General features: G+C 36.0%; 1 protein-coding gene across 2 annotated transcripts in view; it reads left to right on the top strand.

The window, feature by feature from the left end:
• LOC136034485 (gamma-1-syntrophin-like) overlaps positions 1–8,271 on the top strand; it is a 66,925-nt gene that overhangs the window by 19,626 nt on the left and 39,028 nt on the right. The gene's annotated exons all lie outside the window — the stretch shown is intronic.

The following is an 8,271-nucleotide window of genomic DNA, read 5'->3' as shown; positions in this document are numbered from 1 at the left end:
ATTTGTGTCCCGGTGTCCCGGTCTGTAATTTCGTCAGTCGACAAACATGACGTCAGACGACAAACAACTTCATGACGACATACAGCTCAATCCTTATAATGACGTCAGTCGACAAACATGACGTCAGTCGACACACAAACATGACGTCAGTAGACAGACACACAGACAAACAACTTATTTTATATGTATAGATAGATATCTATCTATATTCACAGGTGGGACACAGGGACACAACTAAAATGGCACGTAACTAATATGGCGCGTAACGACTTACGCGCGGGGGGGGGGGTGCGAAGCGCCCCCACCAGTTAGGTGTTGGGGTGGCGCTGGCTTTAGCATTAATACAAAAGAAGAAGAAAACTAAAAAAGGTAAAAACTACAAAAAAAACTAAAAAGAAAATACTAAAAAACTAAAAAAGCTAAAAAACTAAAAAAAAAAAACTACAAAAAAGGTAAAAAACTTAAAAAAAGTTAAAAACTACAAAAAAAACTATAAAGAAAAAAACTAAAAACTAATAAAAAACTAAAAAAATTAAACACTGAAAAAGAAAAAAAAACTTAAAAAAGGAAAAAAACTGAAAAATAAAGGAGAAAAAGAAAACTAAAAAAATTTAAATAAAAATAAAAAAAAACTAAAAAAGGTAAATGTATTCAAGCCGAAGTAGCTGAGTTGGTAAAGCGTTATGTTCCAGGCTCTAGGTCCGAGAGGTTCCAGGTTCGAGCCTTGGCTTTAGCATTAATACAAAAGAAGAAAAAAAAACTTAGAAAGGTAAAAACTACAAAAAAACTAAAAAGAAAATACTAAAAAAAACTAAAAAAGCTAAAAAACTAAAAAAACTAAAAACTAGTAGTTAAAAGTATATATATATATATATATATATATATATATATATATATATATATATATATATATATATATATATATATATATACATATATATATATATATATATATATATATATATATATATATATATATATATATATATATATGCATATATATATATATATATATATATATATATATATATATATATATATATATATATATATATATATATATATATATATATATATATATATACCTGTTGGGGTGGCGCTTCGCGCCATCCCCCCTAGCCCCCGTTTTTAACTACGTAAAACTTGCGAATATGCAACGTTCTTCGATGTCCCATTGTCTATGCATATAAATAGATGGTCAGGTTTACCGACTCTTGAACATGCAACATAAAATTGTCCATTGGAAAAACAATCCGTATTCAGATCTATACCTGATTATTCTAATGATTGCCCTTGAGCTTTGTTGATGGTGATTTTTAATCGAACATTCCCTGTGTCCCCGTCGTCATTTATATATCCCCCTGTGCCCCCGGCATCCCCCTTGTAGTTGTGTCCCTGTGTCCCGGTCGTCATTTATATTCTCAGTATCCCGGTCGTCATTTGTGTCCTGTGTCCCGGTGTCCCGGTCGTCATTTGTGTCCCGGTGTCCCGGTTGTCATTTGTGTCCCGGTGTCCCGGTCTGTAATTTATCTTTGAGTGTTCCGGTCGTCATTTATATCTCCCGGTCGTTATTTATATTCCCTGTGTCTCGGTTTTTAGTTTTCTTTTTCTCCTTTATTTTTCAGTTTTTTCTTTTTTTTTTCTTTTTTTTTCTTTTTCAGTTTTAGTTTTTTTAGTTTTTTTATTAGTTTTTTTTTTTTTTTTTTTAGTTTTATTGTAGTTTTCACCTTTTTTTAGTTTTTTTTAGTTTTTTGTTTTTTTTTGTTTATATTTTTTACCTTTTTTTTAGTTTTTTAGTTTTTTTAGTATTTTCTTTTTAGTTTTTTTTGTAGTTTTTACCTTTTTTAGTTGTTTTTTCTTCTTTTGTATTAATGCTAAAGCCAAGGTTCGAACCTGGAACCTCTCGGACCTGGAACATAACGCTTTACCAACTCAGTTACTTCGGCTTGAATACATTCGTTTTTGAATTGGTATATAATGTGTCCCGGTCGTCATTTATATTCCCTGTGTCCCGGTCGTCATTTGTGTCCCGTTGTCCCGGTTTGTAATTTCGTCAGTCGACAAACATGACGTCAGACGACAAACAACTTCATGACGACATACAGCTCAATCCTTATAATGTCGTCAGTCGACAAACATGACGTCAGTCGACACACAAACATAGGTGGGACATAGGGACACAACTACGATGGTGCGTAACTAATATGGCGCGTAACGACTTACGCGCGCGGGGGGGGCTTGGGGGGCGCGAAGCGCCACCCCAACAGCTAGTATTTAAATAAAAATAAGTTGTCTGTGTGTCTGTTTGTCGAGTGACGTCATGTTTGTGTGTCGACTGACGTCATGTTGGTCGACTGACGAAATTACAGACCGGGACATCGGGAAACAAATGACGACCAGGACACCTGGACATCTATCTATAAATATAAAAATAAGTTGTCTGTGTGTGTGTGTGTCGAGTGACGTCATGTTTGTGTGTCGACTGACGTCATGTTTGTCGACTAACGTCATTATAAGGATTGAGTTGTATGCGTCGTGAAGTTGTTTATCGACTGACGTCATGTTTGTCAACTGATGAAATTACATACCGGGACACCTGGACACAAATGACGACCGGGACACAGGGAATATAAATGACGACCGGGAACCTCAAAGAGAAATTACAGACTGGGACACCCGGACACTAATCACGACCGGGACACAGGGAATATAAATGACGACCGGGACACAGGGACACAACTACAACGGGGACGCCGGGGGCACAGGCGGGACATATACATGACGACCGGGATACAGGGATTGTTCGAATACAAATTACAGACCGGAACACAAATGACGACCAGGACACCGGAACACAGGGAATATAAATGACGACCGGGACACTCAAAGAGAAATTACATACTGGGACACCGGGACACAGATGACGACCGGGACACAGGGAATATAAATGACGACCGGGACACAGGGACACATCATTAGAATAATGAGGTATAGATCTGAATACGGATTGTTTTTTCCATGGACAATTATATGTTACATGTTCAAGAGTCAGTAAACCTGACAATCTATTTATATGCAATATATATATATATATATATATATATATATATATATGTATATATATATATATATATATATATATATATATATATATATATATATATATATATATATATATATATATATATATATATATATATATCTATTCACAGGTGGGACACAGGGACACAACTACAATGGCGCGTAACGACTTACGCGTGCGGGTGGGCTTGGGGTTGCGCGAAGCGCCACCTCAACAGCTAGTAGGGAATATAAATGACGACCGGGACACTCAAAGAGAAAGCTACCGGGACACAAGGAATGTTCGATTAGCAATCACCATCAACAAAGCACCGGGACACAAATGACGACCGGGACACAGGGAATATAAATGACGACCAGGACATAAGTAAAAAAAAACTAAAAAAAAAGGTTAAAAACTACAAAAGAAACTAAAAAGAAAAAAAACTAAAAACTAATAAAAAAATTAAAAAGCTAAAAAACTAAAAAAAAACTAAAAAAAAACTAAAAAGGTAAGAACTACAAAAAAAAAACTAAAAAGAAAAAAGAAAAAAACTGAAAAAACTAAAAAAAGTAAAACCCCCAAAAAAAAACAAAAAGAAAAAAGGGGAAAAACACAAAAATTTATTTCATCATATACCAATTCAAAAACGAAGGTAAAAACTACAAAAAAACTAAAAAGAAAAACACTAAAAAAAAGGTAAAAACCCAAAAAAAACTAAAAAGAAAAAAGGGAAAAAACGCAAAAATTTATTTCATCATATACCAATTTCATCATATACCAATTTATTTCATCATATATCAAAAACGAATGTATATACAGACCGGGTCACCGGGATACAAATGACGACCGGGACACAGGGAATATTAATGACGACCGGGACACAGGGACACAACTACAACGGGGACGCCGGGGGGCACAGGGGGATATATAAATGACGACTTGGACACAGGGAATGTTCGATTAGCAATCACCATCAACAAAGCTCAAGGGCAATCATTAGAATCATGATGTATCACTAAAAAAAAGGTTAAAAACTAAAAAAAAGACCAATTCAAAACGAATGTATATACAGACCGGGACACCGGGACACAAGGAATATAAATGACGACCGGGACACTCAAAGAGAAATTACAGACTGGGACACCGGGACACAAATGACGACCGGGACACAGGGAATCTAAATGACGACCGGGACACAGGGACACAACTACAACGGGGACGCCGGGGGACACAGGCGGATATATAAATGACGACGGCGACACAGGGAATGGTCGATTAGCAATCACCATCAACAAGCTCAAGGGCAATCATTAGAATCATGAGGTATAGATCTGAATACGGATTGTTTTCCCATGGACAATTATATGTTGCATGTTCAAGAGTCGGTAAACCTGACAATCTATTTATATGCACAGACAGTGGGACAGCGAAGAATGTTGTATATTCGCAAGTCTTACGTAGTTAAAAACATATATATCTATCTATATATATATAAAAATAAGTTGTTTGTGTGTTTTGTCTGTTACACTTTGTCTGTTACGCCACATTATATCTTCTATATATATAAAAATAAGTTGTATGTATTTATGTGTTGAGGGTTTACATGTAAAAACTGGGAATTGCATAAATATTTCGAAATATTTTGACAATAGATTAAAGTAATTTGAAAACCTTAAAAAAGATACTTAAAATTTTGAGGTTTATTATAAATTGTTGAGCTTTAGCAAGCTTGGCACGTGAAGATTTTTCCAACTGTCAATGTTATAGAATGTTACCAAAAAGCAAAACCAGGCTTGCGGTTCAAAGAGAAAGGGCCAGATTAGGAATGTGCAATTTACGTCAACGAAGGCGTGTCGAGGAACTACCAGAGCAACGCGAAACCAGACTTGCTGCTGAAAGAGAAAGTAAAAAAAGAAGGCGTGTCGAGGAATCACAAGAGTAACGTGAAAACAGGCTTGCGGCTTCAAGAGATAATGCTAGATTAGGAATGTGCAATTTACGTCAACGAAGGCGTGTCGAGGAACTACCAGAGCAACGCGAAACCAGACTTGCTGCTAAAAAAGAAAGTGAAAAAAGAAGGAGTGTCGAGGAATCACAAGAGCAACGTGAAAACAGGCTTGCGGCTTCAAGAGATAATGCCAAAAGAAAGCGTGCCGAGGAATCACAAGAGCAACGTGAAAATTATCGCATGGCATTCAGGTACAGCCCAGTCGATGATTATAGTAGATGTTTTCAAATCGGGACTATGTCTAAAATTTGTCCCTACTGCAAGGCCTTGAAATTTAATGGTGAAACAATGGGAATGTGTTGCGCCTCAGGGAAAGTTAAACTTCCTCTACTGGCTGCACCCCCAGAGCCATTGAAGACTTTGCTTACTGGAACTACGTCAGAATCTAAGCGTTTTTTATCAAACATCAGAAAATATAACTCATGTTTCCAAATGACGTCGTTTGGTGCCCGAATCGAAAATCAAGACCAATTTATGCTTACTTTCAAAGTAAAAGGGAAAATTTATCATAGAGCAGGATCCCTTCTACCATTCTCAGGCGAGAATCATAAATTTTTACAATTGGACTTCATCAGTGATAGAAATTCTGAATTGAATACACGTTGCGAAATTTCTCCCAACGTTGAAAGGACAGTCGTTTCCCAATTGCAACATCTTTTCCACGAAAATAATAATTTAGTGCGTCTGTTCAAAACAGCCATCGATTTGATGCCTACTGATACGCATAAAATTATTATTTCCGCTGACAAAACGCCTCCTGGCCAACATGTGCGTAGATGCAATGCTCCAACTATCGACGAAGTGGCGATCATTATGGTCGGTGATCAGTTTTTACCTCGAGATATTATTCTTCATAAGCGAAACGCTCAGTTGGTAAGAATTACTGAAACTCATCGATGCTACGATGCCCTACAATATCCTATCATTTTTTGTGATGGAGCCGACGGCTATCACTTTAATATTAAATTGATGAATCCAGCCACTAACAAAGAAATGAATAAGAAATGCAGTGCAATGCATTATTATTCCTATAGACTAATGATTCGGCAGGATGAAGACAATTATATTTTAAAATGTCGTCAATTGTTTCACCAATACGTCGTTGATATGTATGCAAAAATTGAATCAGAACGTTTGCTATATATCCGTCTGAATCAGACCAAGCTCCGCTCTGAACAATACATTCATTTGCGAGATGTAGTTGTAAATGACGGTAATACCACAAACGTTGGAAGATTAACGATTTTACCTTCGTCATATGCTGGCAGTCCCCGTAATATGCATGAATATGCTCAAGATGCTATTGCGTATGTTCGTCTTTATGGTCGTCCAGATTTATTTATTACATTTACATATAATCAATCTTGGGACGAGATACAGCAGCTTTTACTTCAAGGGCAATCGGCGGTTCATAGACATGACATTACGGCCCGTGTCTTCCGGCAAAAGTTAAAATCACTGATAAACTACATAGTAAAACTTGAAGTGTTTGGGTCAGTGCGATGCTGGATGTACTCAGTGGAATGGCAAAAACGAGGTTTGCCACACGCACATATACTAATCTAGCTACATAATAAAATTACTTCTAACGAAATTGATGATGTGATTTCCGCTGAAATACCTGATGAAAATGTCGATAAGGGGTTATATGATATTGTTGTAAAAATTATGATACATGGACCTTACGGTGCACTGAACGAAAATTCACCATGCATGGCCAAAGGAAGGTGCACGAAGCAATATCCTCGACTTTTAGTATCCAACACAATTACTGGCAATGATGGTTGCGCCCCCACCAACTAGGTGTTGGGGTAGCGCGAAGCGCCACCCCAACAGCTAGTATATATATATATGGTCCAAGTTCTAGGTTCCTAGGTTCCTGGCTGTCCAGGTTCTAGGTCCGAGAGGTTCCAGGTTCGAACCTTGGCTTTAGCATTAATACAAAAGAAGAAAAAAACTAAAAAAGGTAAAAACTACAAAGAAAAACTAAAAAGAAAATACTAAAAAAAACTAAAAAACTAAAAGAAGGTAAAAAACTGAAAACTAAAAAGAAAAAAACTAAAAAAAAACTAAAAAAAAAGGTAAAAACTACAAAAAAAACTAAAAAGAAAAAAAACTAAAAACTAATAAAAAACTAAAAACTGAAAAAGAAAAAAAAACTAAAAAAAGGAAAAAAACTGAAAAATAAAGAAGAAAAAGAACACTAAAAACCGGGACACAGGTAATATAAATGACGACCGGGACGCTCAAAGAGAAATTACAGACTTGGACATTGGGACACAAATAACGACCGGGACATATAAATGATGACCGGGACACTCAAAGATAAATTAGAGACCGGGACACAAATGACGACCGGGACACAGGGAATATAAATGACGACCGGGACGCTCAGAGAGAAATTACAGACTGGGACACTGGGACACAAATGACGACTAGGATACTGGGAATATAAATGACGACTGGGACACAGGGACACAACTACAACGGGGACGCCGGGGGGCACAGGGGGATATATAATTGACGACGGGGACACAGGGAATGTTCGATTAGCAATCACCATCAACAAAGTTCAAGGGCAATCATTAGAATAATGAGGTAAAGATCTGAATACGGATTGTTTTTCCCATGGACAATTATATGTTGGAATTTCAAGAGTCGGTAAACCTGACAATTTATATGCACAGACAATGGGACAGCGAAGAATGTTGTATATTCGCAAGTTTTACGTAGTTAAAAACATATATATATATATATATATATATATATATATATATATATATATATATATATATATATATATATATATATATATATATAATCTATCTATATTCACAGGTGGGACACAGGGACACAACTACAATGGCGCGTAACTAATATGGCGCAAAAAAGGCTAAAAAAAGAAAAAACTTAAAAAGAAAAAAACTAAAAAAAAGGAAAAAATAAAAAAGGTAAAAAACTAAAAAGAAAAAAAAAGTATGTTCGATTAGCAAACAGCATCAACAAAGCTCAAGGGCAATCATTTGAATAATGAGGTATAGATCTGAATACGGATTGTTTTTCCCACGGACAATTATATGTTGCATGTTCAATAGTCGGTAAACCTGACAATCTATTTATATGCACAGACAATGGAACAGCGAAGAATGTTGTATATTCGCAAGTTTTACGTAATTAAAATCATATATATATCTATATT

The sequence above is a fragment of the Artemia franciscana genome, chromosome 13 (genome assembly GCF_032884065.1).
Source record: "Artemia franciscana chromosome 13, ASM3288406v1, whole genome shotgun sequence".
NCBI classification, from domain to species: domain Eukaryota; kingdom Metazoa; phylum Arthropoda; class Branchiopoda; order Anostraca; family Artemiidae; genus Artemia; species Artemia franciscana.
This window is presented reverse-complemented; position numbering and strand designations above follow the sequence as displayed.